Raw genomic sequence first — 25,633 nt, 5'->3', positions numbered from 1 at the left:
TCACTACACGCTGGCCGCCTTACTTCTTCACTTCTTCACTTCTGATCAACGCACTGGGATGATTCTGTATTTTCTTGCTGCCAATTCTCAGACTATTTGCTGACTTTGCTGGGAGAACGGTAAGAACCACTTATTAAATGACTTCTGTACTGTCACAATATATACGGCTTCCCCTAGCTTGTTAGTATATAGCTTTCTTCTTTATATGCAATGATATTCCAATAATGTGGAGTAGAGTGATAATCATTACACGGAAGGGAAATGTTCTGAATTACAGAAAATAATGCATTGGACTTGTAAACTGGGTACTAATTTTTGATCCTATTGATGTTATCATGATGTGTTCGCCTATCTATAAAGTCTTAAACTGGCCGTACACGTAGTGGTTTAATAATCGAAAGACCACGTCAGCTGTCAATCAAATCAAACGAGAGATCGGTGCCAATGGGCATGTGCCACTGTTATCGTCATCGCCATCAACATTTTAATAATGTCTTCCCAAACTGCAGTGTGACCAGATAGCCTACAACAGAAGTCAGCAACCTTTGGCACTCCAGCTGTTGTGAAACTACAATTCCCAGCATGCTCTATTTCTAGGAGCATTCTGAGAAGAGCAGAGGAAGTATGCATGCTGGGAGTTGTAGTTCCACAACAGCTGGAGTGCCGGAGGCTGCCTATCCCTGGCATACAACAACTCATTCAAGTCAGCTGCCCAGATTACTAATATATGAGCAGCTATATCCTATATACTAAGGGGCATTGTCACATTATCATTATTAACCCTTTCCTTGATGTGACATTTAGCTTGCTGTGCTTCTGCGGAACGTTAACATTTTTGGATGCTTTCCATTCATCCTCAGTAAACATGGTGGATTGCACATACAACATACTTTCCAAGTATTCTTTTATGTATGCAGATGTAGTATTCATTTATACCATGTTTACATCCTTTTATAATGCTACTGTATAACGTTTCCATGATGTTTTTTATTCTCTGGTTGCAGAAATGTGAGTTTCCTTAGATTTCATGTACAGTATGTGGATTCTAATTAACTCCTCCATTTTCCTGCTGTGAAATGTGTTATGTGTCACCCGAATTGTTACCGTGGGACTAAAATAGCTGCAAATCAGCGGATGGGGATTAGAGGCGTACTGCTAAACAGAATCCATTTTATTATACAGCAAGTCTTATTAGCCTATCATACAATGGACAAACAGGATAAATCGCTTACATTAAAAACTGTTTGCGTAAAGCAATCACCAGTAAAGGGCTTCTGTCACCCCACTAAAGTCTTTTTTTGGGCTAGTTAAATTACTTATCCTGCGATATATGAAAATATAATGGTGTCACTTACTTTGATTCAGCAGTTTCTTCTAAAAACGAAGTTTTATAATATGTAAATTAGGTCTCTACCAGCAAGTAGGGCGGCTACTTGCTGGTAGCAGCTGCAGAAAACCGCCCCCTCGTCGTGTGCCGCCTGCGCCGATGACATCACCGAAATAGAAGACGTCATCGGCGCAGGCGCACTGAGGGAGTTCTGAGGAGGTGAGCCTCCTCATCTCAGAGCGCCTGCGCAGAATGAACACAGGCGCGCGATTTTTGAAATGCCGACAGGGCTGGCCGGAGGAGGAGATCCCGGCTGGCCCTGTCAATCAACACGACGAGAGGGCGGTTTTCTGCAGCTGCTACCAGCAAGTAGCCGCCCTACTTGCTGGTAGAGACCTAATTTACATATTATAAAAGTTCGCTGAATCAAAGAAAGTAACACCATTATATTTTCATATATCGCAGGATAAGTAATTTAACTAGCCCCAAAAAAAAATATGACTTTAGTGGGGTGACAGAAGCCCTTTAACTAGTTGGCAAATAGCAATATCCTTCCATTTGTCATGGCTTCCGTTTACAACTAACAGGCGGAATGATATCATTTTGAATGATAATTCAGAAACTAGAAGACATCATTTTTTCCTTAATTCTTTACTTTAAAGGGGTTGTGCGCTATTTTCCAGAGCTCACAGACTGGCGGGACCCACATTGGTGATCATACCTACCTGATCTTCATCGTTGGGTCCCAGCTCGTTCTCCCCTGGCCTCTGCTGCTTGTCTCAGGTCCCTCCATGTAAACCCAGGCTACCGCAGCCATTCCTCAATCGTTCTCTTCTATTCTTTACTATCAGCACATCCCTGATTACATAGATAGATGTGCTGCCGATAACTGGGCATCTTTCATCCTGATGAAAGATGCCCATCAACTGATGAACAAGTGTTGATCAGCTGCTCAATTATACGGGCCAATTATTGGGAACGAGCATTCATATGAATACTCATCCCAGATTATTGGCCCAATCGTTTGGTGTAATAGGGCCCTTACCAGGGGCGGATTGGCCATAGACCTTACAGGGAAATTTCATGGTGGGCCGATGCCCAGGGGGCCACGTGAGCTCTCCTCACGGCCGGCCAGTGGAAGTTTTTGGTGATGTACTTTGTTCTGCTGGCAGTATTTTGTGATGGACTGTGGTATTTAGCTCTGTTGGGGTGGTATAATGTGCCACAATATGGTATTGCTGGCCCTACCTACTTGTGTTGGCCCTGCCTTCCATCAATTTGTACCCGACTACAAAACAGGGCCACTTTTAGTATTTTTTCCAGGGCCACTTTAACTTCCCAGTCCGCCCCTGGCCGTTAGGGCTCATGCACCCGACTGTATGTATTTTGCGGTCTGCAAAAAATTGATCCGTGAAAAATACGGATGACATCCATGTGCATTCCGTATTTTGCGGAAAGGAACAGCTGGCCCTTCATAGAATAGTACTATCCTTGTCTGTAATGCGGACAATAATAGGACATGTTTTATTTTTTTGCGGAACGGACATATGGAAACGGAATGCATACGGAGTAAATTCCATTTTTTTTGGCGGATTGTATGCGGAACCATTCACTTCAATGGGTCCACAAAAAAAACGTATTCCGAACGTGTACCCAGATTGGCCAAGAGGCACCATGTGGTTCTGGCCACGGCTCCATCAGAAGCTCATTCATTAGCAATATACACTGCCTGTCCAAAAAAATAAGGTCGTCACCAAAAAAAGTCACACACTAATATTTTGTTGGACCGCTTTTAGCTTTGATTACAGCACGCATTCGCTGTGGCATTGTTTCGATAAGCTTCTGCAATGTCACAAGATTTATTTTCATCCAGTGTTGCATCAATTTTTCACCAAGATCTTGCATTGATGATGGTAGAGTCTGACTGCTGAGCAAAGCCTTCTCCAACACATCCCAAAGATTCTCAATGGGGTTAAGGTCTGGACTCTGCGGTAGCCAATCCATGTGTGAAAATGATGTCTCATGCTCCCTGAACCACTCTTTCACAATTTGAGCCCGATGAATCCTGGCATTGTCATCTTGGAATATGCATGGAAAATCCATTGATGGAATAACCTGGTCATTCAGTATGTTCAGGTAGTCAGCTGACCTCATTCTTGAAGCACATACTGTTGCTGAACCTAGACCTGACCAACTGCAGCAACCCCAGATCATAGCACTGCCCCCACAGGCTTGTACAGTAGGCACTAGGCATCATGGGTGCATCACTTCAACTGCCTCTCTTCTTACCCTGATGCGCCCATAACTCTGGAACAGGGTAATTCTGGACTCATCAGACCACATGACCTTCTTCCATTGCTCAAGAGTCCAATCAATATGCTCCCTAGCAAATTGAAGCCTTTTTTTCTGGTTTGCCTCACTGATTAGTGGTTTTCATACGGCTACACAGATGTTCAGTCCCAATCCCTTGAGTTCCCTTCGCATTGTGCAGGTGGAAATGCTCTTACTTTCACTATTAAACATAGCCCTGAGTTCTACTGTTTTTTTTCTTCGATTTGATTTCACCAAACGTTAAAGTGATCCCCGATCACGATTATCCAGGAATTTTTTCCCGCAACATTTCTTCCTTGAATATGATGGGTCCCCACTATCCTTCCAGTTTTCAATAATGCGTTAGACAGTTCTTAACCCAATTTTAGTAGTTTCTGCAATCTCCTTAGATGTTTTCTCTGCTTGATGCATGCCAATGATTTGACCCTTCTCAAACAGACTAACATCTTTTCCACGACCACGAGATGTGTCTTTCGACATGGTTGTTTAAGAAATGAGAAGCAGTTGGGGTTAAATAACTTGTTGCCAGCTGAAAGATAATCGCCCATGCAGTAATTATCCAATAGAAGGCTCATAACTATTTGCTTAGTTAAATCCAGGTGGCAACCTTTTTTTGGGACAGGCAGTGTATATATACAGTGGTCCCTCAAGTTACAATATTAATTGGTTCCAGGACGACCATTGTATGTTGAAACGATTGTAAGTTGAGTAATTGGTTCCAAATCCACAAAATGTCATCCAAGATAAGAGAAAATGAATATTTAAGAAAAATAAGCAGATAACTAAGACATATACAACAAGTCCTTACATATAACAGTCAGGAATGGCTGCTAACTAGCAACTAATCCAGCTATTTTACCAGAGAAGTGGTCTTGATTGGTTGGATCTGAGTCTGAGACATTGTATGTTGAGTCTGGTTTCAACTTACGATGGCCCAGAAAAGACCATTGCATGTTGAAAATATTGTATCTTGAGGGATCACTGTATATATATATTAGTAGAAGAATGAGGCATCACTCCTTATTCTTCTACTATTGTATCTAGAGATGAGCACATTTCATTCACACTTTGGTGGTAAAAGCAGAATTGCATTATGGATTCCGTTACCACGGACCATAACACAATTCTTTGACAGAATGCATAACGGAATGCCTTTAGAGGAATTCCGTTATTCATTCCGTCATAATAGAAGTCTCTGGGCTGCAAAACGGATCCGTCCCATTTCCATTATGCAGGGGAGTCCTCTCCTGCATAACGGAAACGGGACAGATCCATTATGCAGATCATAGACTTCTATTATGACATAATGAATAACGGAATGCCTCTAAAGGCATTCCGTCATAGAATTCTGTTATGGTCCGTGGTAACGGAATCCATAATGCAATTCTGCTTTTATTACTAAACAAAGTGTGAATGAAATTCATAACAGGAAATTCGCTCATCTCTAGATACAATAGTAGAAGAATAAGGAAATTCGCTCATCTCTAATAGTATCCATTGGCTCTTAACCCACGGCCTGGAGCGATTGCACCCGAACCTTCCATTTTTTCACTTGTGCTGATGTGTTTTGGGTTATATATACACTCACCTAAAGAATTATTAGGAACACCATACTAATACGGTGTTGGACCCCCTTTTGCCTTCAGAACTGCCTTAATTCTACGTGGCATTGATTCAACAAGGTGCTGATAGCATTCTTTAGAAATGTTGGCCCATATTGATAGGATAGCATATTGCAGTTGATGGAGATTTGAGGGATGCACATCCAGGGCACGAAGCTCCCGTTCCACCACATCCCAAAGATGCTCTATTGGGTTGAGATCTGGTGACTGTGGGGGCCATTTTAGTACAGTGAACTCATTGTCATGTTCAAGAAACCAATTTGAAATGATTCAAGCTTTGTAACCTGGTGCATTATCCTGCTTGAAGTAGCCATCAGAGGATGGATACATGTTCTCATTCTGTTTACGCCAAATTCGGACTCTACCATTTGAATGTCTCAACAGAAATCGAGACTCATCAGACCAGGCAACATTTTTCCAGTCTTCAACAGTCCAATTTTGGTAAGCTCGTGCAAATTGTAGCCTCTTTTTCCTATTTGTAGTGGAGATGAGTGGTACCCGGTGGCGTCTTCTGCTGTTGTAGCCCATCCACCTCAAGGTTGTGCGTGTTGTGGCTTCACAAATGCTTTGCTGCATACCTCGGTTGTAACGAGTGGTTATTTCAGTCAACGTTGCTCTTCTATCAGCTTGAATCAGTCGGCCCATTCTCATCTGACCTCTAGCATCCACAAGGCATTTTTGCCCACAGTACTGCCACATACTGGATGTTTTTCCCTTTTCACACCATTCTTTGTAAACCCTAGAAATGGTTGTGCATGAAAATCCCAGTAACTGAGCAGATTGTGAAATACTCAGACCGGCCCCGTCTGGCACCAACAACCATGCCACGCTCAAAATTGCTTAAATCACCTTTCTTTCCCATTCTGACATTCAGTTTGGAGTTCTGGAGATTGTCTTGACCAGGACCATACCCCTAAATGCATTGAAGCAACTGCCATGTGATTGGTTGACTAGATAATTGCATTAATGAGAAATAGAACAGGTGTTCCTAATAATTCTTTAGGTGAGTGTATATGATGGGTCATGGTGCAAGCTATGGAATATACTGTACATATATTAAGTAGTGTGTCTATATGTGTCACTTTCTGTTCTCAATGTCATATCAACATGTTGGTAGTAAAATGTCCTCTAGCTAAACATATTACAAATCATGACAACTGCACATACCTGCTTGTCAAATATGAACTGTGTGGGTGGAAAAGTCTAAAAACATCATGAAAGGCATAAAAATTCCACAAGGTAATTAGTATTAAACAGCTTGTTGTATCATGTCTGAGTTTCCTAGAAGTTTCATGCAAATGCAGTAAAATAAATGCTCATTTGAGAAATTGTTGGAAAAAAGCACCTGTTGGGTCAAAATGCTCACAACACCAGTTGCTAATTTCTGTTAGGGATGTGGTTTCTAAAATGGAGTCATTTCCTGAGGAAGTTCTTTTTTTTGTTAATTTAGCCTCAAAGCCTCTGCAGTTGTCGGCCAGTGCTGTATAAATCACCAATCTAAGCCTCAAATGCACATGATGCTCTTTCTCTTCTGACCCTTGCAGTGTGCCCAAACAGCAATTTATAACCACATAGGGGGTATTCTCATACTCAGGAAAAATTATGTACCAAAATTTGGGGAGCTCTTTCTCCTACTACCACTTTTAAAAATGAAACATTTGAGGCTAAATCTACATAGAATTGAAATACAAAGTTATTTTTAATTTCATGTCTGAATCTTAAAAAATTCTATAAAAGATCTGTGGGGACAAGACAATCACTATAAGGACTCATTCAGATGGCCGTATGAATGAGTCTGCATTCGTTCAGCAATTTTGTTTCAATGGGGCCACAATAGATGTGGACAGCACACCGTGTGCTGTCTGCATCCGTGGTTCCGCGGAAAAGATAGAGGTTGTCCGCAATCGCGGACAAGAATAGACATTTTCTATTATGGTTGCGTCCATGTGCGGTCCGCAAATTGTTGAATGCACACGGCCGGTTTCCGTGTATTTCAGATCTGTCTGAATGGGCCCTAACTCTAAGTGAATTCCTTGAAGGGTTTAGTTTCACAAAATGGGGTAACTTTTTGGGGTTTAACACTGTACTGGTACCTCAGGGGCTCTGCAGACGTGACACGGCGGCCAAGAAACATTTCAGCGAAATCTGCCCTCCAAAAGCCAAATGGAGCTTCTTCACTTCTGATCCCTGCAGTGTGCCCATACAGTAATTTATGACCACATATAGGGTGTTGCCGAATTCAGGAAAAAATGGGTAACCAATTGTGGCTGCTTTTTCTCCTGTTACCCCTTGTGAAAATGAAAAATGTGGGGCCAAAGCAAAATTTTATTGGAAACAAAATGTACTTTTTCTTTTTCACCTCTAAGGCCCCTTTCACACGGGCGAGTATTCCGCGCGGATGCGATGCGTGAGTTGAACGCATTGCACCCGCACTGAATCCCATTAATTTCTATGGGGCTGTTCACACGAGCGGTGATTTTCACACATCACTTGTGCGTTGCGTGAAAATCGCAGCATGCTCTATATTCTGCGTTTTTCACACAACGCAGGCCCCATAGAAGTGAATGGGGTTGCGTGAAAATCGCAAGCATCCGCAAGCAAGTGTGGATGCGGTGCGATTTTCACGCACGGTTGCTAGGAGACCATTGGGATGGAGACCCGATCATTATTATTTCCCCTTATAACATGGTTATCACATGGTCCATCCGGTCATCACATGATCCATCACATGATCTTTTACCATGGTGATGGATCATGTGGATGGACCATGTGATGACCGGAGTGACGTCACCACAGGTCCTGTTCCTACAATCAGCAAAGAAGGAGACAGAAGGAGATGCCGGGCTGCGCGATCAAGTGGACTAAGGTGAGTTAAATTATTTATTTATTTTAACCCCTCCAGAGCTATTTTTCTATGCATTCTGTATTCAGAATGCTATTATTTTCCCTTAGAACCATGTTATAAGGGAAAATAATACAATCTACAGAACACCGATCCCAAACCTGAACTTCTGTGAAGAAGTTCGGGTTTGGGTATAAAACATGCGCAATTTTTCTCACGCGAGTGCAAAACGCATTACAATGTTTTGCACTCGCACGTAAAAATCGCGCGTGTTCCTGCAACGCACCCGCACATTTTCCCGCAAAGCCCGTGTGAAACCAGCCTAAGTGTCTCTAAACTCTATGAAATGCCAGTGGGGTTAAAGCACTCACTACACTGCTCGATAAATTCCTTGAAGGGTTTAGTTTCCAACGCACTTGATTATCTGAGTGTGCCAGATGATTATATCCATACAGTATTTTTAGAGTAAGATAGGATTCTATTTGCAAAATGTGTCATTAGTAAATTTAGTCCCCTATGAAAAACTTGACTTAGTATTAGGGACAAGGGCAAATAATAAATCTATGGGTGATGCTGTAGCTCAGGAACATTAATCACACTCACTTTTATATCATCACTTGTTTCTTCTTGGCTTATTTTTAGTATTAATGATAAGGTTTCCAAGTTCTGGCTAAACACAATAGCCTTCGCTTCCTAGAATAACCTTGGCAATATTATACTCATAAAATTCTGTTATAGGATCTTGGAGAAAATTGCAACAAATTCTCAAAATTGTACTAAATTCCTGTACACATAAAAATTCTGATCATACAGTGAACCTTAAAGAGGACCTTTCATGGGTCCGAACATTGTAAGATAACTATCTGGACATGTAGAGCGGCACCCAGGGATCTCACTGCACTTACTATCCCTGGGCGCCGCTTGGAAAAATATTCAGCAGTTATGTCTTAAAGGGTTAAGTGTGTGTTTAGCTGTGTGAATCCTACTTTCACTTTGTGCCGATCATCTAATAAACCTTATCTCTAAAAGGTCATAAAGACTTATTTAAGCCACATTCTTATCAGTAAGATCAGAGATGAGGAGCCATCAGCTACACTGCTTGATGGAACAGAGTAAAAATACAGAGAAGCTGCTAGAGAATCTCAAGACTGTACAGAGAGAGGGGTTCAACTTTTTTAATAAAGCCCAAGGGAAAACATTTTTTTTTAGCTCAAAATGAGCACAGTGCATTAATAACAAAATGCCCCCAAAGGTGTACATAGCCTTTAAAGGGGTTTAAACCTAAAATACTGGATAGGTGACACATGTTTGACCAGTGAGGTCCAACCTCTGAAACCCAACTGATTACTAGAATCCTCTAGCCGCGTGACAAGTGGAGTATTTATGCACTTTCAGTTTTTTTTTACTGTAATCTGATGATTTTCATGTGCTTCCTTTTGCTTTAAAGGGTTTCTACCACTTTGTTTTCACATAATTAGCTTTCAGACACTAGCGATCCGCTAGTGTCTGCTCTACCAAACAATCCTAATATAATAGCTTATTGTGCAGCCGTTCCGCTTTCTGCATAGACATCTCCACTGCGCCTGCGCCGATGACGTCATAGTGCTCCGAGGAACAGGCGCAGTGGAGATGTCTGTGCAGAAAGCGGTCAGACATTCACTGCGCATGCGCTGAATACAGATGCGCACGGCGCATGCACGAGAATTCGTCCGCTGGCTCACAGGGAGGATCGCATTCCGGAGGAGATGGGCGGGCTGGAGGGACGTGCTGGGCGGTGGCATTTTGTGAAGGTACACCGAGCCTCTAGGTGCTAATGACGCCCCCATAGCACCTAGAGGCTCATTAGCATATCAATATAAGTTCGTTTTTTTGCGAAACGGCTGCACAAAAAGCTATTAGATTAGGATTGTTTGGTAGAGCAGACACTAGCGGATCACTAGTGTCTGAAAGCTAATTATGTGAAAACGAAGTGGTAGAAACCCTTTAAGGCCCCTTTACACTGCTGAATCTAGCAGACAATTGTTGGGAAGGAAGCAAAGGAGACACAGTATGGGGAGGAGTGATCGCTAATACCATATTGAATCATTGTTTGCAGGGAGCAGAGTGCTATTTAGCCATCACAATCCGCTGTTGGCTCAATCATCGGGTATTCGGCAGCATCTTTACACATGCAGATAATCTGCCCGATGCTGGATCAGCCTTTACCTAGACACAATAGGCTACACTATGAAATTGCTCTTGTCATGAGACTATAGCACTTTAGATACGGACATTTATATGATGAATATGGGAGATGGAATAATAGGCACAGAGCTAAGTGGGGAGTCCTCTGAAGATTCTGGAGAATTGCGTTGTCACTTGGGGACTCCCCTTCAATTACTTGTATGGGATCATTCTATCAGGAAGGAAGGAATGCTACTGAATGATAGGGTTCTCCTCCCAAATCACTGCCCATATGTTATTTTTAGTGATGAGCGGCATATATTCGCTAATTCGAGATTATTTTCTTGATCGTGAAAAATCGGCAATGTAATATTTGCGTAATGGGTGCAAAATACAGGCGTGGGTCACTATAGCTACATTTTTTAAGCTGCTAGAAGTTTCCTGAGACTCGAGAAAATGGTTGGCTCGGCAGAACATTACAATAGCTTTATATGCAGATAAAGTGCTCCAATATATTCTCTATTGCAAAATTGGCACTAATGATGCAAATATTTTGGCGCAATACATGCAACTTCACATTTTAACAGGTCTGACTACTTATTAGGGATTGGTGCACTAAGTATTGTTGTGAACTTGTGACATCACAGCACTATGCATGTATGTATGTAGCACTAACTATCTGTATTATATATATAATATATATATATATATATATATATATTAACTAACTAACCATCTAATGTAATGACACAGGAAAGCAGAGAGCACAACAATACCACTGCTGTCTCTCTCAGGGCTCTTTCACACCTGCGTTATTGTCTTCCGGCATAGAGTTCCGTCGTCGGGGCTCTATGCCGGAAGAATCCTGATCAGGATTATCCTAATGCATTCTGAATGGAGAGTAATCCGTTCAGGATGCATCAGGATGTCTTCAGTTCCGGTACGGAACGTTTGTTGGCCGGAGAAAATACCGCAGCATGCTGCGCTTTTTGCTCCGGCCAAAAATCCGGAACACTTGCCGCAAGGCCGGATCCGGAATTAATGCCCATTGAAAGGCATTGATCCGGATCCGGCCTTAAGCTAAACGTCGTTTCGGCGCATTGCCGGAGCCGACATTTAGCTTTTTCAGAGTGGTTACCATGGCTGCCGGGACGCTAAAGTCCTGACAGCCATGGTAAGTGTAGCGGGGAGCGGGGGAGCAGTGTACTTACCGTCCGTGCGGCTCCCGGGGCGCTCCAGAGTGACGTCAGGGCGCCCCAAGCGCATGGATCACGTGATCGCATGGATCACGTCATCCATGCGCATGGGGCGCTCTGACGTCATTCTGGAGCGCCCCGGGAGCCGCACGGACTGTAAGTATACCGCTCCCCCGCTCCCCGCTCCTACTATGGCAACCAGGACTTTAATAGCGTCCTGGGTGCCATAGTAACACTGAAAGCATTTGGAAGACGGTTCCGTCTTCAAATGCTTTCAGTACACTTGCGTTTTTCCGGATCCGGCAGGCACCTCCGGCAACGGAAGTGCATGCCGGATCCCAACAACGCAAGTGTGAAAGAGGCCTCAGATCTGCAAAATACTGCATACAAGGGCTGCTGGGGAGGTTCTTATATAGTAAGGGGTAGACAACGTTCCTATTGGTGGCTAGGGATGTTGCTAAGCTCAGACAAAGACATTGCAGTCTTCTCATTGGCCCACAAGCAAGAAGTACCGATATTCGCGATTAATATTCGCTATTCGAATATTTGCGCCCAACACTAGTTATTGCCAGAGGACTGAGCAAGTGGCTAACAGTGGCTGTTCATTATTTACACTGTGCCGTTTGTTGCAAATGTTACATAAATGAAATTTGCAAAAATCGTGTTGACGTTTAGCTTTAAAGGGTTTCTATCACCTCGTTTTGACATAATTAGCTATCAGACACTAGCGATCCACTAGTGTCTGCTCTACCAAACAATGCTATTATAATAGCTTTTTGTGCAGACGTTTGCCTAAAAAACAAACTTTTATTGCTATGCTAATGAGCCTCTAGGTGCTATGGGGGCGTCTTTTCAGCACCTAGAAGCTCTGTCTACTCACCCAAAATGCCGTCCAGCGCGTCCCTCCAGCCCGCCCATCTCCTCTGGAATGCGATCCTCCCTCTGAGCCAGCGGACGAATCCTCGCGCCTGCGCCGTGCGCGCAGGGGCGTAACTAGAAGTGACTGGGCCCCACAGCAAATATTTGAAAGGGCCCCCCCCCAGCGCGCTTCGCACCTTCCTCCTCCTGTGTAAACCCCACTCCTTTGGCACAGTGTAGCGGTATACTGTATATTGTGGGGCACAGTGTAGAGGTATACTGTATATTGTGTGGCACAGTGTAGAGGTATACTGTATATTGTGTGGCACAGTGTAGCGGTATACTGTATATTGTGTGGCACAGTGTAGGCTATATGTGTATAACAAACATATTTCACATGAAAACTTACAGTTACTTGGCTTGGCCCTTGGGGATCTCGGACGCCACTTCACCACTTTGGCCGGGGGCTCGGCGGAGCTGATGTTGTGCTTTATCCTAATGAGAAAGATTTCATAATAAGGATTTGGAGAAGGGGCAGTGGGGTCACAGAGCAGGGAGAGGCTGGTGCTGCTACTAGGGGGTCATACCATGGGGGAGTAATAAAGCCCACCATAATGCCCCCCCCCCAGTAGTAATAATTCTCCTTATAATGACAGTGCAAAAAATACCCCCTTGTAATGCCCCCAGTTGAGCTAATGTCCCCATAGTGCCCCCATAATGTCCCAGTATAAAATACCCCTATATAGTTCCCCCAGTAAATGCCCCTTAGTGCTCCTCTCCCCCCTTCCTGCTAGTGCCCCCCATAATGTACCAGTATAAAATGCCCCATATATAGGGCCCCAGTAGATGCCCCTCAGTGTCCGGCCTCTGATAGGCTGCCGGCCTAGTGTCCCCCATAATGCCCCCCCCATCATGTGCCAGTATCAAGTGCCTCTCTCCTCCCCCCCCCCCACATGTCCCAGTATCATAGTGCCATCTCCCCCCCCCCCCCCCACAAAAAAAGTGCCAGTATCAAGTGCCTCCCCCCCCCCATGTGCCAGTATCAGGTGCCAACCCCCCCTTCCCCCCCAGGTGCCAGTATCAGGTGCCAACCCCTCTCCCCCCCATGTGCCAGTATCAGATGCCTCTCCCCCCCCCCCATGTGCCAGTATCAGGTGCCAACCCCCCTTCCCCCCCCAGGTGCCAGTATCAGGTGCCTCCCCCTATGTGCCAGCATCAGGTGCATCCCCCCCCATGTGCCAGTATCAGGTGCCAACCCCCCCTCCCCCCCAGGTGCCAGTATCAGGTGCCAACCCCTCTCCCCCCCCCATGTGCCAGTATCAGGTGCCTCTCTCCCCCCCAGGTGCCAGTATCAGGTGCCTCCCCCCATGTGCCAGTATCAGGTGCCTCCCCCCCCATGTGCCAGTATCAGGTGCCAACCCCCCCAAGGTGCCAGTATCAGGTGCCAACCCCCCCTTCCCCCCCCCCAGGTGCCAGTATCAGGTGCCAACCCCTCTCCCCCCCCATGTGCCAGTATCAGGTGCCTCTCTTCCCCCCCCCCCCCCAGGTGCCAGTATCAGGTGCCTCTCTCCCCCCCCCATGTGCCAGTATCAGGTGCCAACCCCTCTCCCCCCCCCCCCCCATGTGCCAGTATCAGGTGCCTCTCTTCCCCCCCCCCCCCATGTGCCAGTATCAGATGCCAACCCCCCCTCCAGGTGCCAGTATCAGGTGCCAACCCCTCTTCCCCCCCCCCCCCAGGTGCCAGTATCAGGTGCCTCTCCCCCCCCCCCCCAAACGGCTGCACAAAAAGCTATTATAATAACATTGTTTGGTAGAGCAGACACTAGCGGATCGCTAGTGTCTGACAGCTCAATATGACAAATCGATGTGGTAGAAACCCTTTAAAAAAAAAAAAAGATTTGCCTACTGAACTGATTGTTGGTATCAGATGTACTTTAAAGAGGCTCTGTCACCAGGATCAACCCTATTAAATCAGGCACACTAGTTGGTAGAGCTCATCATGCTGATTAAAATGATACATTTCTTTTTTCTGTATGTTAAGTAGCTGTGGATATGTCTGCGTTTTTATTCATAAGCAAATAAGAAGTTCGAATAGCAGGGGGTGGGGGTCAATCCTTTGAGCAAAGCTTTTTTTTTTTATCTTTATTTTTATTTTATTTAAAAACCATTGAACAACAATTACCCACTGCTTTGTAACACCCCCTGTGCTCTGCACACTCCCCCCTCCCCTTGATTGACAGGGCTAGACATGCTGAGGGCAGCGCTGTGTCCTAGCATCTATATATCATATACACTATGTACTATAGCTTCACCACACTGGGAACAAGCAATGGCATTAGTGATCACTCCTCGCCATACTGTTGTGGAGATTGCTGCATGTAAATGCAGCAGTCTCCTTCACTGACGAACATGTGATTGTCAAGAAGGAACACTTTACACTGTCCTGACTGGGGTGTCAGAATGTAGGAATACGCTTTATTGACAAGGGTAATGGTATTGACAAGGGTAATGGGTATCCCGATTAACAACACAGAGGGTGTACAATGGGCAGTGTAGTTGCTGAGGTGCATGTGTATGACATCTTAAGAGTTTTGTGCATGGGTCATATTCTAATTCGACCTTTCAGGTGCCATATTTTGCCTTTATCCATTAGAGAACAGGATTATGGTGATCTTTTTATGTATGTAGTTATTAGAAGGGTAATGAGAATGTCAGAAGTAAGGCCCCTTTCACACGAGCGAGTTTTCTGCGCGGGTTCAATATGTCACGTGAACGCATAGCACCCGCACTGAGTCCTGACCCATTCATGTGTTTTTTCACGCATCAGTTCTGCGTTGCGTGAAAAACGCAGCATGTTCTATATTCTGCGTTTTTCATGCAGCCCTAGCCCCATAGAAGTGAATAGGGCTTCAGTAAAAAACACAATGTATCCGGAAGCAAGTCCGGATGCAATGCGTTTTTCACTGATGGTTGCTAAGAGATGTTGTTTGTAAACCTTCAGTTTTTTATCACGTGAAAAATGCATCAAAACGCATTGCACCGCATGGAAGAAACTGAACAACTGAACACAATCGCAGAGAAAACTGACTGAACTTCAGGGATCTCAAGTCTCCCGGAGGTTCAGGGAGTCTCCCGCTATTAGATAGCGGCTCCCTGACACCCGCATGTGAGACAATATATCCTGGAAAGGTTTACTGATAGCAGAGCAGAGAGATAAGAGAAGTGACAGGACACAGAGTTTACATTACAGGTTGAATTAACCCTTTAGGGTCAAATTGGCTTCTCAAGGAGATATATATGTTAAAGGCATCCCTTCTTCTGTCTCATTCAGTAGCTATAGAACTATTGAGAGAGATGTGTTTTTTTAAAATACATTTACACATTTAACCCTCCATTTTAATTATATTATTTACCCCAGTGTTAAATTCACACCCCTGGATGCTTGATTTTTTCCTACAGTGGGGTAGATAATTACACACAGGGTTTTAAAGAATAAACTTCCTGACTCAGACCAAGACCCGACTCAGCGAGTGAGCAAGTGAATCGAAGCATCCGCGCATGCGCATTGCGCAACCTAAGCTTCGGTTCACTTGCTTCTTGTCAGCTCAGCGAATGAACCGAAGATTTCATTCATGAATCGGTTCATTTGAATGAACTGATTCAAATGAACCGATTCATGTGAAAGATCCGAACTTCCCATCTCTAGTTTACTCGCAGTAAACCTTTCCGGCAACCTGTAGCAGTGTCCCCTTCTCGGCGCGTGCGCACAGTGCAAGAAGAAGCCGATGCCAGCAGTCCGCAATGGCGCATCAGGCTGAGCCTGTGCACATGCGCGGGATCTCAAAGCGGGAGGAGGGGGAGGGAGGGAGAGGTGGCACTGAGGAGTAGAAGGCGGCGCTGGGCACGAACGGCGATGCGTGCGGCCGGGCACCATGCATCCACAGATCTCCCCTGCTTGGGCACCTTAATTCAATGATTGACAGGTTAGTAAATCCTGTTTTTCCGCAGAATAAAGCCACAAATAGTTAAGGCTGCATGCAGCCTGTAATTGTGGGAGGGGCCAGGTCCCCTTACTTAAACCCCCTCGTACAACTCACCATCACCGCGCCCGCCGACCCGCACTTCCTGTGACTCACGTCACTTCCGGTAAGCACGCGCCCCAGGTAAGTATCACCGCACGCCTCCCGCCGTGTGCTCCGGTCTGTCCGCCTCCGGGGCCGTGGCCGGCCGCTGGCCCGCTCCTCCTCATCACCTTCGGCCGCCGCAGGCTCCCCTCTCCGCCATCCGGTGGCGTCCGTCCTCTCGCGAGAGGTAGGACGCATGCGCGGCCGCCTCTGGATCTAGCTCACGGCTGCACGCTGGCCGCCTGGGGGGGGGGCGCACAGAGGGGAGCTCTATCCCTGCCTCCTCCCCCCGCCGCGGCCGGGCTGCCCACCCGCTGCCCGCCTCCCACACTCCGGACAGGGCTGTCTCGGCTGGCGGCTGCCATGCCCCCGGTGTGAGGGCTGAGACATGCGTGCACAGTCTGCTCCCACTCCGGTGGGGCTGCCGCTGCTGTCTGCTCATCCGGGGTGCTTAGGCAGCCGCCACCCGCGCTGTCCCGCGGCCACACCATATTTGCACAAGTTGCCACCGGCAGGTGTATTACTCCCCCACTAGTTAGCTGGTTCAAGCTTCCTCCAATTCAATTGCTCCTGCAGCCGTGGATCCCTTGGTGGCCAGCCTGCAGTTGCAGGCAGGCCAGGTCCCGCTCCAGGCCCGGGCTGGGCCGGCAGGGATGGCTCTCTGGTCATGACCACCATCTGGGTGGTCTGACCCCTGGCACGCGTTAATTGCCCTTCACAGGTGGCCAGATGGGCAATTTACGGGCCACACCCCCTCCACGTCCCACATTGCCCCATCCAGGTCGCCGTGCCTGGCCCGGCGTGTCCACCCCCAGGCCCCGCTCCCGCCAGGCTGGCATGCGCCACGGTCTCCGCCACACACATTCGGGTCAGCTCCGTGGCGCCCCGGGCACTTTCACGCCCCGGCCTACCCACGGCCTTCCAGCAGGGCCCTTGGGGGCTCCGGCCTTGTTGCTCCCTATGTTCACGTGTGTGTTCCTTTCCCAGGTGCCAGTAGCATTCGTGGTCCCCGTCGTACCTTATCTCGACTTTCCTGACGTCGGGTTAGGTCCTGCAGAAAATCGCTGTCGGCCGCTCGCGGGAAATCTCATACTTGAGGGTTCAGGTAGGTAATCTTGGGCTGCTCCTGGCAGTTCCTCTTACCGACATCCCGGGTTGCCTCCCAGGAGGCACGCAGGGATGTTTTTCTCGCTCTCAACCTGAGACGTTCAGGTGTCTCCTCTGTCCTGCTTAGCCTGAGGCGTTCTGGTGTCTTCTCTGCCCAGGTACCCTGAAGCGTTCAGGTGTTTTCTCTGTCCATCGTGGCCTGAGGCGTTCAGGGGTCTTCTCTTTCCGGGTACCCTGAAGCGTTCAGGTGGTTTCTCTGTCCATCTTGACCTGAGGCGTTCAGGTGTCTTCTCTTTCCAGGTACCCTGAAGCGTTCAGGGGTCCTCTCTGTCCATCTTTGCCTGAGGCGTTCAGGTGTCTTCTCTGTCCAGGTACCCTGAAGCGTTCATGGGTCTTCTCTGCCCATCTTTGCCTAAGGCGTTCAGGTGTCTTCTCCGTCCAGGTACCCTAAAGCGTTCAGGTGTCTTCTCTGTTCATCCTTGCCTGAGGCGTTCAGGTGTCTTCTCTGTCCAGGTACCCTGAAGCGTTCTGGTATCTTCTGTGTCCTTCCTTGCCTGAGGCGTTCAGGTGTCTTCTCTGTCCAGGTACCCTGAAGCGTTCAGGTGTCTTCTCTGTCCATCCTTGCCTGAGGCGTTCAGGTGTCTTCTCTGTCCCAGCACCCTGAAGAGCTCAGGTGTCTCCTCTGTCCGTCTTAGGTGGGACGTTCAGGTGTCTTCCCTGCCAGGGGCCCTGAGGCGCTCAGGTGTCTTCTCCGTCCACGGTGGCTGGTAGCATCGGGGTCGGTCCTGGGCTCTTCAGCCTCAGGTGCAGCCACCTTCCCGGTAGGCAGCCGGTGCATTCGGACCACGCCTCGCCACGCGTCCCGGTACTTCCAGGCCCCTTCTTACCGCAGTCCCTAGTCTCCGCCTCCTGGTGCCCTTCTTCCTGGTCCATGTTTTATCCACGTCTCCCTGTCTCCACATTAGACGACATTACGCTGTGTCCGCGCGCACCCGCGATGGTTTCCGGTCCCGCGCGGCATTTTTCTCACGTCACTCCTAACTTTTCCAGTCCTCAGGGCCAGCCGGTTCGTTCCCGTCCATCCTCTGACGGTAAGACAAGGGTGTTGATTCCACGCTCTCAGGTACGTCCTCTTATACGTTCATCCACGACCTTCGTAGTCAGGGTACACGTCCCCATGACCTCTCCAGCGGCCATATTGTTGTCTCTAATTCCAGGTGTTGCAAGGTCTCTGCTATTGTTGAAGCCATGTCACAGGTCTCGGATGTCGACGACACATTGTCCCTCCCGGGTACGTCGGTCTCCAGCCAAGGCGCCCCAGTTGCCCTCCGAAGATGGACTGTGCCGAGGCTCATTGCGGAGTTGGCCAAGAGAGGCATCAGACACCCAGCGTCAGCCAGGAAGGCTGAGCTATACCGTCTATTGATGACCGAGCCCAGCGCTCCTGAAAGGGAAGATCCACCCCCAGCCATCCAGCAGTCCCTGGTGCTGTTGCAGGCCTCCTTGGATTCGCTCATCTCGTCCGTTGCCGACATCAGGACCAGGGTGGTGGACCTGGAGTCCAGAACACCGGCGTCTTCCCAGGCGGTGGTCCCCGTCTCCGATCCCCCTCTATCTCAGCTTCCAGCTCCAGGTACGTCCCCGGCTGCTCCGGTGGTGGCTCCTGCGCACTTGGTGCCGGACCACATCAGGAGGGACATCTTGGCGGGCAAGGACGTGAATCTCGCGTCCATCCTGATTGCGTCCCACGATGCCGCAGACAACAAGACCTTTGACTGCGGGGAGGTCTCGGTGGTCCTTCGGGCCAAGGACGGACGTCTCAACCGCAAGCTCTCTGTAGTCGAGTTTGTTTTGGTCTTCGGCCTGTTTAGAGACGTGCTCTGCTCCGCTTTTCCGGCCCGCCGGGAGGAGCTGGACACGTATCTACACAGGGTCACTGGACTTGGGCACAAGTACGGCGGCACGGCTTTCTATGACTACCACCGCTCCTTCTCAGCCAAGGCCGCCGCCGGGCTTGCCCAGTTTCAGTTCTCCGTCAACTGGGCCACGCTGGACATGGAGCTGTTCTGCCAGCATTTCGCCGGTCTCCGGGCCCCCGCTTGTTCGACCTGCCAGTCGATTTTTCACTCTACTGAGTGGTGTCCTCAAACGGCCACGGCCCAACCAGACAAGGCTATTCCAGGCCCCTCCGGGGTCCCCCGCAGTCCCTCCACCACCGGTAAGTTGGGTAGACCCATTGTGTACCTTGGCAACAGCCAAGTTTGCAATAACTTTAACTTTGGTTCCTGTCTCTTCAGCGGTTGCAGGGCCCTGCACATCTGCTCCATCTGCTTCAGGGCTCACCCCAGGTCCACATGTCCCAAGAAGGCGTACAAGCGCCTATGACTAGCCGACTGCGACATCGACCTCCTGGCTCTCCTTTTACGGGACCATCCGGTGCCAGGGTTCGTGGACTTCCTGATCACTGGCCTCTGCTCCGGCTTTGACACAGGGTTGGTGGCACTACCCCATTCCAACTGGGAGTGCGACAATCTGCAGTCAGCCAGGTCAGATTCCACCGCTGTGCAGGAACTCCTGAATTCGGAGGTTGAGAAAGGGTTCCTCCTGGGCCCCTTCAACCAGGTTCCTTTCTCTCGCTGGCGGATCAGCCCTATTGGCATAGTGTCCAAAAAAGATTCGAATAAAAAACGTTTGATTTACGATCTCTCCGCCCCCCATGATTCCGTCATCCCCAGCATCAATTCGCTCATTCCTTCCGAAGAATTTTCCATGACCTATGCATCCATAGACGAAGCCATTTTCCTCATCCTTAGCGCCGGGAAAGGCGCCTGGCTGTCTAAAACTGACATAGCGGACGCCTTCAAACTGCTGCCCATCGCCCCTCACCTTTGGCAGTTCTATGGTATCAGGTGGGAGGGCAGGTTCTATTTTGCCAACAGGTTGACTTTCGGCTCTAAAAGCAGCCCGTGGTTATTTGACCAATTGGCGCAGGCCCTGCACTGGATCCTGATCCACCACGGCAGCGCCCCAGCGGTCATCCATTACCTGGACGACTTCCTCCTCATAGAACCTCCGCTATGTCGGCCATCCCGGCTGCTCTCCCTCCTGGAGATCTTTGCCGCCCTTTCCATCCCAATTTCGCAGGGGAAGACCGCGGGGCCGGTCACTTCCATCACCTTCCTGGGTATTGTCCTGGATTCAGACAGAATGGAAGCCAGGCTTCCAGAGGCAAAGCTGTCCCAAATACGGGAAGTCGTGGCCAGGGCCATCACCTCCTCCCAGGTGACCAAGGTCGAGCTACAGTCCATCCTGGGTCGGCTGAACTTTGCCTTAAGGGTCATGCCCCAGGGCAGGGCCTTCACTTCCCGTCTGCTCTCGCTCCTTCCCACAGCCTCCGAACCCAGCAGCATTGTCCACTTGGACAGGGCTGCCATGGCAGACTTGCGCATGTGGGACAGCTTTCTGTTATCTTGGAACGGGGTCAGCCTGTTCGTCCCCTCATGGTCCCAGTCATCTACCAGGGTGTTTGCTGATGCCGCAGCATCCCGGGGTTTCGCGGCCATCTTCGGGTCCCAGTGGCTGGCTGGCCCATGGCCTCCTCAGGTCAGTTTTGACCCTCAGTCCCTCAGCTCATCACCGTTCCTGGAATGTTACCCCATCGTGGCGGCCGCATCCGTCTGGGGTCACCTCTGGGCTAATTCCAGCATCATGTTTATATCTGACAGTCAGGACCTGGTGGACATCATCTCCAAAGGCCGAGCTAAGTCGGCCAGGGTCATGTCCCTGTTGCGCAAACTGGTCTGGCTGGCCATGACCCATAACTTTCATTTTTCATGTTCCCATATTCCAGGTGCCAGCAACACGGCGGCCGATGCCTTATCGAGGTTCAATTTTCACACCTTCTTACAGGTATGTCCAGAAGCAGACCGGACCGGGGCCCGGATTCCCGGCTTCAGCGACCTGATGCTGGATTGAGGTCTCTGCTGGCAACCGCCAAGGACCTTATGCACCGGTCCCTCTCGGCCAACACGGCTCGCAACTACGGCACAGGTTGGAACCTCTTCCAAAAGTTTTCCAGGGACCATCCCCAACAGGATACGACCTTCATCGCATACATCATGGGTTTCATGGCCCATTGCCATGTCAACCTCAAGCTGGCACCCAGCACCATCCGGTTGTACCTGGCCGGGGCGCAGCATTTCTTAGCCCTCCAGAACCCAGAAGTACGCGCGGCATTCACGTCCCAAGCCGTCAAGGCCACGCTCAGGGGCATTGAGAAAAACAGTAAAGACTCCAACCCGTCCCGTCGGCCGGTCTCCGGTGAGCTGTTTAGGCAGCTGTCTGCATCCCTAGATGGCAATCCTTTTGGCCATTCCACTAGTCTGGTCATCAAGGCCGCCATGTACCTAAGCTTCTACGGCTTCCTTCGTCCAGGAGAATTTTCGGTTTCTTCCCTGAAGACGATCTTCCTGAAAAAGAAGCAGCTATCCTGGAGCCAGGATCATCTGGTATTAAGCCTTCCTTCCACCAAGACGTCCCAAACCGGTCCTCCCATACTGATCCGCTTCTTCAAGTCCGAAAACGCCTGGTGTCCAGTAGTGGTACTCCAACGTCTCCTAGTTTCCACACCATCTTCAGATCCAGAGTCCCCCTTGCTTCCATTCCAAGGGAAACCCCTGTCCACGCCACAGTTCGTCTCCCACATCAGGTCCCTGGTCGCAGGGTTGGGGGTGGACCCCAAAACCATCACAGGTCATTCATTCCGCATCGGGGCAGCCTCTGCAGCTTCCAAGCACGGGACGCCTCCGCACGTCATCCGTCACATGGGTAGGTGGAGATCTGCCTGTTTTTCCCGGTACATCCCGGATCCGCTGACTGAAATACGGCAGGTATTCCGTTCCTTGGTTTTGTAACCCTGTTCCACATGCATTAAACAGCAGCACTTCTCCTACCCGGTGTCTTTTTGGCCCTCTTTTAGGCAGGCCCACGTCCCGTGGCTCCAGGCACACCCCAGCCACTGTCTAGCCCCCTCCTGTCACCTTACTGACCGTGGCCGCGGCCACAAATAGTTAAGGCTGCATGCAGCCTGTAATTGTGGGAGGGGCCGGGTCCCCTTACTTAAACCCCCTCGTACAACTCCCCATCACCGCTCCTGCCGACCCGCACTTCACCCACCCTTTTCCCAGCCCTTTCTTCCTACTCTCCCTAGGGTTGGCCCTCTTTTAGGCAGGCCCACGTCCCGTGGCTCCAGGCACACCCCAGCCACTGTCTAGCCCCCTCCTGTCACCTTACTGACCGTGGCCGCGGCCACAAATAGCTTTTATAAGACCACCTTAGAAATCAGAATGCTACCCTGGACATGAGCATATGTTTAGCTCAGAGGCCTTATAGGTGGTGACTTAATCATATACATAAATATGATAATTTGAGGCAGGGAAATGAGCCAGTCCTCCACACCATAGAGCAAAGTGTGCAGATACTGCATATGTTTGGAAAATGTAATAAAAAGTTCGTGAAAAAAATAAATAAGAAAACCTCCCTGAAATGAGAAGTGCACCTCCCTGAAATGAGAAGTGCACCTCCCTGAAATGAGTTTTTGCAGGTTGGGATGTCTGGAACTTGCTTGCAAAATGGTGCGAGATTCACTGAACGATTATTTACAATTGGTCACTAGGACCACAATTTGTCTCTAGGTTTACATGTGTTACTTTATGCCTATATATAAAATGTAACGTTTATTTCTTTATCATTAAAAGGTCCCTACCTATGACTGACATTTTAAAATTATCAGCTGTGTCTGCAATTCCCGCTTGTTATTGCCTTGTTTCTTTGCAATAGGGCTACCTATGGGGCTCTCATTCCTTTCTGCCTAACAGACTCTTCTATTTTCCCACGGCACCTGCCGTGCTGTTATGGGCTCACACTGTTTGTCTCACAGTGCGCTACTCCTCTGGGTCTGTATGTTCCTTCTTATCGCTCCCTATTTGCTCATTTGGGCTGCATGTCTATTGCTTATGCAGTCACTCGCTGTTTAAAACCATGTAGCATTCACACTCTGCCCCCCGACATGTTTCGCCAAACACTTGGCATCCTCAGGGGTTTTGGGCAGTCTAATCGTGAAGGGGGCGGAACCAAGCTTTTAAAACCTCCCTACCAGCGATGTCACAGTATCGCTGGCTACTGTGTATCTCTTTTGTTACTATGTTTACTTCTCGACCTATCAATGATGACTTCTTAGGGTTGCTGCCTTTTTAATCACTCCCATGTACACTGTTGTCCAATCCGTGCGCGCCTTTGCCTAGCGCATGTGTCAGGACTTATACTCCGTCTGATGATGCGACTTCCAATGCGCATGTCAGGAGACTTATATGTATAATACGGACTTGCTTCTCTACTGCACATGCGGGCAGTATTGGACTCCTGAGCGGTCGCCCTCCACTGAGCACGCGCCCGCCCCTTTTCTACTGCGCATGTGTCAGGACCCAAAATCCGTCAGACACTGCGATCTCCATTGCGCATGTCAAGGGACTTATATGCATGGTGCGAACTTGCTTTTCCATTGCGCATGCGTGCAGTATTTGATTCTGAGCGATCGCCCTCCTTTTCATTGCGCATGCGTCAGGACTTAAAATCCCTCAGATCAAGCGGCTTCCATTGCGCATGTCACAGAACATATATATGATGCAGACTCGCTTCTCTGCTGCGCTTGCGTCCAGTGTTGGAATACTGAACGATCGCCCTCCACTGCGCACGCGCCTACTCCTTGGGAGATGATCTACAATGTCCGCTGCTGCCCATGCGTAGGAACTTTTATACATTACAGCCCTTTTCTTTTCTGCTGCGCATGTCACTGCAGTTAGGCACTGGAGTTCACTGAATGCACCCTGAAAGCATCCGGAGCCAATCCGTATCGTTTGTGTGAAAGAGGCCTAATGCTAAGATATGTTTTTTTGGACCTGAGCTCATGGCCTAGTTCAGGGGTGGCCAAACCGCGGCTCTCGAGCCGCATGCAGCTCCCTCCCTCTCCACTGTGACGTGGCTTCCGCTGCCACCAATGGGGAGATAGCAGGGAGGAGAAGGGGAGCGACTGTGGCCACTGCGCCACCAATGAATGTAATTAACACAATAATTCAAGTACAGGAGGCAGCGGGTGCCGGCGGCGGTATCACATACCCGGCACCCGGCCTCAATAACAGGGCATGCGAACCACGGAAATTAAGCCCTCAGGTGCCGCACCTGAGGGGTTAATTGCCGTGGTTCGGTAGATCGCATGCCCTGTTATTAAAGGCCGAGTATGTGATACCGCCGCCGGCACCCTATACTTGGATTAATGTGTTAATTACATTCATTGGTGGCGCAGTGCGCCCCCCCAATATTATAAATTCTAACCATTGGTGGTGCAGTGCCCCCCCCCCGGTATTAGTATCATTGGAGGCAGTGGCCACAGGGTCCCCTCCCTCCTCTTCATTGGTGGCAGTTCCGATAGGAGCCGCAGCAGTGTAATTGCTGGGCTCCGATCTGTTACCATGGCAGCCAGGACGCTACTGAAGCCCTGGCTGCCATGGTAAGCTCCCTGCTGCTGTGTGTACTATGCACAGGGCAGCAGGGACAGTGTGAAGTCCTATTCACCCTAATAGAGCTCTATTAGGGTGAATAGGACAAGGTTTCTAGCTCCTAAGGGGGCTAATAGTAAATAAAAAGTTTTAAAAAAGTTTTAAAAAAAAACACAAAAATACTAAAAGTTTAAATCGCTCCCTTTCCCAATTTTACATATAAAATTTACAAACAATAAAAAATAAACATATTACATATCGCCATGCCCGAAAAAGTGTGAACTATTAAAATATAAAAAAATATTTCCTATGCGGTGAACACTGTAACAGCAAAAAAATCAGAACCACGCAATTCTCCATTTTTTGTCACCTTGTCCCCCACAAAAATAGGATAGGACTGCTGTATTATGGACCGGACGTTCCATAAAATATGGAATGCGAAGGGCTTTTTTGGTGTTTTATTTTTCTCGCATAGTATCGAAATCGAATCAAAATGTTGGTATCGTGACA

General features: G+C 48.5%; 1 protein-coding gene across 1 annotated transcript in view; it reads left to right on the top strand.

Annotated features, from left to right (window-relative positions):
* Positions 1-88: 88 nt before the first annotated feature.
* Positions 89-25,633, top strand: part of ENTPD3 (ectonucleoside triphosphate diphosphohydrolase 3) — a 70,954-nt gene continuing 45,409 nt past the window's right edge. The window contains exon 1 of the mRNA XM_040432194.1: positions 89-119. The gene's annotated coding sequence lies outside the window, so the exon portion shown is untranslated. The remainder of the gene's footprint in view (positions 120-25,633) is intronic.

The sequence above is a fragment of the Bufo bufo genome, chromosome 5 (assembly GCF_905171765.1).
Source record: "Bufo bufo chromosome 5, aBufBuf1.1, whole genome shotgun sequence".
Classification (NCBI taxonomy): Eukaryota; Metazoa; Chordata; class Amphibia; order Anura; family Bufonidae; genus Bufo; species Bufo bufo.
This window is presented reverse-complemented; position numbering and strand designations above follow the sequence as displayed.